This window comes from Aptenodytes forsteri, unplaced genomic scaffold (genome assembly GCF_000699145.1).
Source record: "Aptenodytes forsteri isolate BGI_AS27 unplaced genomic scaffold, ASM69914v1 Scaffold119, whole genome shotgun sequence".
Taxonomy (NCBI): domain Eukaryota; kingdom Metazoa; phylum Chordata; class Aves; order Sphenisciformes; family Spheniscidae; genus Aptenodytes; species Aptenodytes forsteri.
The window spans coordinates 9,819,115-9,825,307 of record NW_008796165.1 but is presented as its reverse complement, the minus strand read 5'-3'; positions in this window follow the sequence as shown (position 1 = coordinate 9,825,307).

Here is a 6,193-nt window from a genome sequence, read left to right as displayed (position 1 = left end):
CAAGATGACTTGTGGCACTAAAGAAATCAGAGCAAATATGAAAGGCAAGATTTCCAGTTTTTAATAATGAGAAGGAATTAAAACAATAGTTTGTTGCTTAAATTTGTTCACAGAATCATTCTGAACTATGTTCCTTTTGGAAGAAAAAGCCTTTAAAAGGAGTATTTTGCTTATAACCTAATTTTATTTAGAAAATTCATTTCAAGTTTTTTTCACGTTACAGTAAGAACAAGCACCACATTGAAATCATGAGTGAGGTATGGAAGTCTGAGTGAGCTGCTCATTAAACAGCAGAGGCATTAGATAGCACCTATACTCCAGGGCATTTTGATTTTCACCCCAGGGCTTTAGAAAATGCCCACAATCGCAGGATGGCTGAGCCTATGGAATGGTGGATAGCAAGTTATTGAAACCCATTTTGCATCCAACTCTGGAATGCAGCAAAGGGAAACCACCTGACTTGGCAAAACAGCTAGCTCTTGCCACAGGCAGGGCCCAGCTGCAGCAGACGTGGCTGATTTAGGGTTAACTAGAGTTTGCAGTTATCCACTAGGAATCTCCTCTCATGGACCAATTACCCTGAATTCCCAGTATTTCCTACCAGCACAGCACAGAGCTGCTCCTGTATGTTATTCAGCTGATTACACCTGAAGATCCACATCAGGGATGGAGCTAAACTGAGGTATGACAAATGGGCAGAAGTGAGAAACAGGTGAGTTGGCAAGGATGGTTTTGTAGCAGGAAAATATACAGCAGAGTAGAAGAAACTTTTCTTGCAACAAGCCCACATGGATTTCTACTAAGTCAGATATACAGCACCACTTTCATCATTAGTAGTTCTTGTCTTCAGCAGCCCTGCTCATAGAGTGGTGCCAAGTGAGTCACACTGTCAGCACTTCTGCAGTCGCCTCATGACAGAAAGGGCTCCCAGTTCCACAGAGATGTAGGCACATGAAGTTCTCACTCAGGATCAAGCATGACACCTCACTTTTTATGGCTCTGTACAAACGCAGGGACAGTGAGTGTGCCAGTCTTGATTTCTGCTTGGATTTCAGGTTTGTGCTTTAATGAGAAGACAAGAGCTCGCACCATTCTGCGATATGGTGCACTAATGAGACGGGAAGAGAGATGAAAAGCTTCTCGCTCGATATTTTCAGCCAGCGGGTGATCAATCTGAAAACAGCAAAGTATAAAATTAGATCTTTAGATTTAATAAGGAGACCAACTGATTGAAATTGGAGTTTGGTGCTTTTCAGTGTTTCTTCATTAATCAGCTTAGATTCAAGGAAATCTACTTCCCATCACAAGTGTAACAGGAAGAGCAATTTAATTCCACCCTAGCAATTAAGGAACAAGGCAACATGGTCAGTAGCAGGGAACATATCCACATCTCCAGCTGGGCGGCAGTACTTTGCCATCACAACAGGAAACTAATCTGCAACTAGCTTTTGATATCAAGCTCAACTGCAATTATAAGCCATGTTGTACTGTCTCCATAAAGCTCACTTTCGATCTTGCTGATATAAGGTACCTTGGATACTATTTTAAATTTCATTCCAACAGCAACTCTAAGACATGCCAAACACTTGGCAACTCTGCCTGGTGCTATAAAGGGAAATGTGGGCTCTCTGTGTGTAGAAGGAGGTGTAATTAAGAATGCTGAAAGGGATTTGCTAAATGTTAATTATGTAGTTATTGCTTCAACATGTGCCAAAACCTGTAATATAGCACAGCTTAGAAAAAAATCCCCCACCCATCAAGAAATGGTTTTAATTTCACTTCTGCCTTTTGTGATGGGGAATCTCCCATGCTTTGCACGCAGGAGATTCCAGCGTGCAAAGTAGTATTCCTCCAAGTCCTTTGCCCACTCTGTTTTTGCTACCCATCAATAAATTGCCACTCTGCTGGGCAGCATTAGAAGCCCCTTGGATCCATTCAGCCCCACCCTCCCTTCTCCTTTTTGTCAGCCTCTCAGGTGTCCCTGCTCCCCATTTGCTGGACCTCTGTGGCTTCTCTGCCTATATATGCCGTTCATCTGCTGCTGTAAGCTCCGCTTACACGTATGGTGGTAGCTGCAAGCCAGAAGGGTAGTCTTCCTCCCTGTGCTTTCAGATGAGTCCTGTTCAGAGATGATTCTGCTTTACCAAATACTACTTGTTTTAGGGTGGTACTATAGCCTTTATGTCCCATAGGTTCAGACTTTCCTACCAGTCTTATCACCATGCATAGATGTGCTTTCCAAGAACTAAGCTTGACTCAGCGGCCTGGCAAAGGTGAGCTCCCACCTTTCTGAGGCACTCCCACAGCAGATGGACTGGAAGTTGGAGAGGTTGTTCTCATAAGTAGCAAACACATAGCTTTGAAACTCTTGAGTGCCTATCACTTGACTTGCCATTTAAAGGATAATTAATGAATAAATTAAAATGGATAATTATTATGGCATTTCGTAGATCAAGCAAACTAGTCATTAAGCCTTACAGCAAAGCCCTGTTCATTTACTTAAAGATACCTGAGGGATCTGGTATTTATCACCACTTTATATACTGTCAACCTTGCCTCTCTGTTTTTGCAATATATTTAAATTTACAAATGTTTAATTACTTAAATATGAAACACCCAAAAGGTCCCAGTGTTGCTTTCACAGCTGTTAAGTAGTAGGAAAAACTTTATGTTCTATTCATTTCCTCCTTCTCTTGTACAGCCCAACTGCAGTAGATACACAACTATTCTATTGACTGGTTATGTAAATGAGAGCCAATACACCTCACTTACAATTAGCATGTTTACTTGGTTAACAACCAAAAAAAAAGTTATCTACCTTGAAAACAAAGCTACTTATAAGTAGGGACGTGCAGAGAATCACTGAAAATAGGAACAGATCATCTGGTCCTGGCTCTACTCTGCAGGCAGGACCAGCTTTACAGTAGATATGGCTGAAAAAGGTTTAACTTGTTCCTACAAGAAGTAACTATCTGAGCCAAAGACAAATGGATCTGAATGCTACCTCTAGATCCAGGGCTTCACAAAGCAGCTTCCGCGCATTCTTTCTGAAAGCCTCAGTCTTGGGATCGCTCCTGACCTCTATTGAGGGCTTGTTTGAATGGTCTTTGATGAAAGTTCGCCACTCCGTGTAAATATCTTTGGCGAGGCTGGCCACATCGTGATCTGAATGTTTGCGCATCTTATTCACTGTGTGACCTGGAAAACAGCAACAGCTCCTTCAGCTTTGGTAGGTGGACAAAATATAATGGACACCAGTCAAATCATATTGGTGCTAAAGCAGCCACACACATTTTTAAATCAGGCAGTGTCAGCAAAACAACCAGAGCATTGACACAAACATAAATATAAAATTATTAGGAATGAAGCCTGAAGTTCTCACTCCTTGACTTCTGCGGTGATTTTTGCCTGAGCAATTAGCAAGGAATCGACCTATACGTGTGAAAATTACCTCCCCAAGTCACTAAAGTGTAGAGAGACACTTATGTAATACAGGGTTACGTTAATTTTCTACACAGGTACTAGATCTGGTGAAAGCTTCTAAGATTGGCCTACAAAGAATGCTGTTTTTAAACTGAAAACCCCTTTAGGGAAGCAGATGTTGCTGGTGATGGCTATAGCATTTTAAAACGCAAACATCACGCTGACTCCAAGCAGAATCTTTCCAACTGACAGGGCCTGCAAAGAGGGCTTCCTCCGAGAGGAGACGAAAGAGACCTTCTTCCAGCAGGGTGTTTCTCTCTGACCACTAGCGCTGTTGGCCAGGAGATGTCACTGTTAGGCTTCGGTGGTTCTTCCAGCCCAGCCACGTTCAGGCAGGCACTGGGAAAAAAATCTCGGGGAAAAGCCAGAATAAGCTGAACATGGCAAATGAAATGACAATTCAGAAGTAAGGGGAAAAGAGCAGATCACATCTCCTTTTCTAAGGCAAGGGGGGCTCTCTGAATAGAGATCCAGCTGCTCTAATGGCAAACAAAGGCCAGCACGACCGTCTCTCGTGCCAGGATGCTCTCTGTAGACAGGAAAGGCAGGGACCATGTGGTCTCACATTATTCCTCCCCCAAGTCCTATGGAAAAGAGCCAGACACAGGGCTGTGTTATTGCATGGAGCTGCCCATCTGCTGGGGATTTCTCAGTGTGAGGATGCAGTAAGCAGTTCTGGGCCAATCTGAGGAGAATTTCTCGCACATTCAGAGGATTCAGCGAGGTCAAATAGATGAGCCACGTCTCGGATGGCAAGAGAGCACTCTGCCGTGCCCCTGACAGATAGCAAGAAAAGGAATAACACACGCAGGTGCCCAAGAAGAGCTCTTCAAAAATTTGACCACAGAAGGGGTGATATAGTATTTGGTAATAAGCAGGCAACCTGGGAGGAACTGGAGGACAGCTGACTTTTTCAGTACAACTACTGAAAACTGCAGGCTGAATACCAACATTTTTTTATTCAATGATCGGATAAACCTTTTGAGGCCACAACTACACTAATTTCTTAAAGAACTTGCAAGGTAGCCTCTTTTGTACCAACAAGCCAAGCAGACACAAGACTAATATTCACAGTCTAGATCAGACAAGATGTACCTATTTTTGTTGAAAGTAACACTTCCTTGGAAGGTAGTTTCTTCTTCAGCTCCTCCAAAGCTTCGATCAGATTCTCTTTCGGTTGCCCAGGAAGCTCAAGCATAGACTTCCATCGTTTTATGTCTTCCACAACCACAACTCTCTGGAAAAAAAACATTAGGAAAGTGGAATATTCTTATTATAAATAAGGACACTGGCTTCATCTCAGCTAATGGAACTGTTATCAACACATGAATTATTGATTATGGCATGAACCAGAGCACAGAATACATGATGGCTTGGAATGATGGGTACTTGCTTGAGATTAGCACCCTACTGCAAATCAAGACAGAAGTAACTAGAAGGCAAAGCAAGATGCTTAACCTTGGTCTGCCAAACTTAGGGCATGTAACAGTAAATGTCTGCTAGAAGAGAAGTGTTTTGAACTTAAGGAGTCCATTGTATAAATGTCTCTTAATAGAAAAAGGGATAAGAGGGAGGCAGATAATTATCTTTAGCAGCCTGGCAGAATCTGAATCCTGCTCAGATTGGCTTTAAATTTAAAATAATAACAGCAGAGAGAGAAACAAAGCATTAGGGAGCATGAACACAAACTAAAGTACACTGGCCATTTGCACAATGCTTTTCATCCAAACTGTTTTTGCCAAAGACATTGACAAAACAGGCTGCAAACAGTGCAAGTCTCATATTTTGGATGTGAGGCATCTTGCAAAGATTCAGCAATGGTCAGGCAGCTGGGGCACTTTATGTGCCATTCTTTTGCTTTCTGCCTTACATTAATACGCTCTTTGGTGCAGCAAATGTTTTCCTGTTCTGTTTCTACAAACAGGTGGCAAAGAGGGGCTCAGCTTTTATGCAGGTCTCACGCAGGACCACCATGCAACCAACAGAAGGGCTCTCCTTGCTGCGGAGAGAAGCAAGCCAGCTGGCAATATTGAAGCTGGTGGTGCCAGCTGGCTGAACTCAAACTGCACGCCCAACCTGACCCTATGCCACACCAGACAGGCAGGAAAGACGCACGTTATAACCCATCTCAGTTTCGGAAACCCCTTTCAATGCAGCAGAGCTCTCTGCACCTTTCTAACTTCGTTTCCCAACGCACCCCCCGCACTCTCAGTGAAGATGCCACCTCAACACTGCCAAGATTTCGGTGAAGAACTGGAACCACAGGTGAATCCCTACGTGGGCACTGAGCAACCGCTGGGAAGGCGTGCGGGGATTAACACCTTCCCCATCTTCCCTGACCGTAAAGGACATCAGTTTGGGTTTAATTTACAAAACGTTCCTCCCACTGTCACCCCATGCTGCTCGGCTCCGTGCAGAGGCAGGACGGCAGCCTGGTGAAGGCCTGACACCCCTTCTTCTGTCCGAGGCACCTGAGGGCCAGCCTGGCTCCTCCTGGGGTGCTCCGGCCACCCCTGCACACAGCCTCTGGGGAACACCGTGGTCCTGCCCTAGCGCAAGGCCGGGGAAGGCCTCACCTCGTGCCCTCGAAGGCAACGGGCCCCGCAGTAGCACCCGGTGCGGCAGGGTGAAGACCTCCCCTCAGGCCCGGGAGGCCGGGGCGAGCCGAGCCGAGCCGAGCCGTTCCCTGCCGTACCCCCCCCCCCCCCGC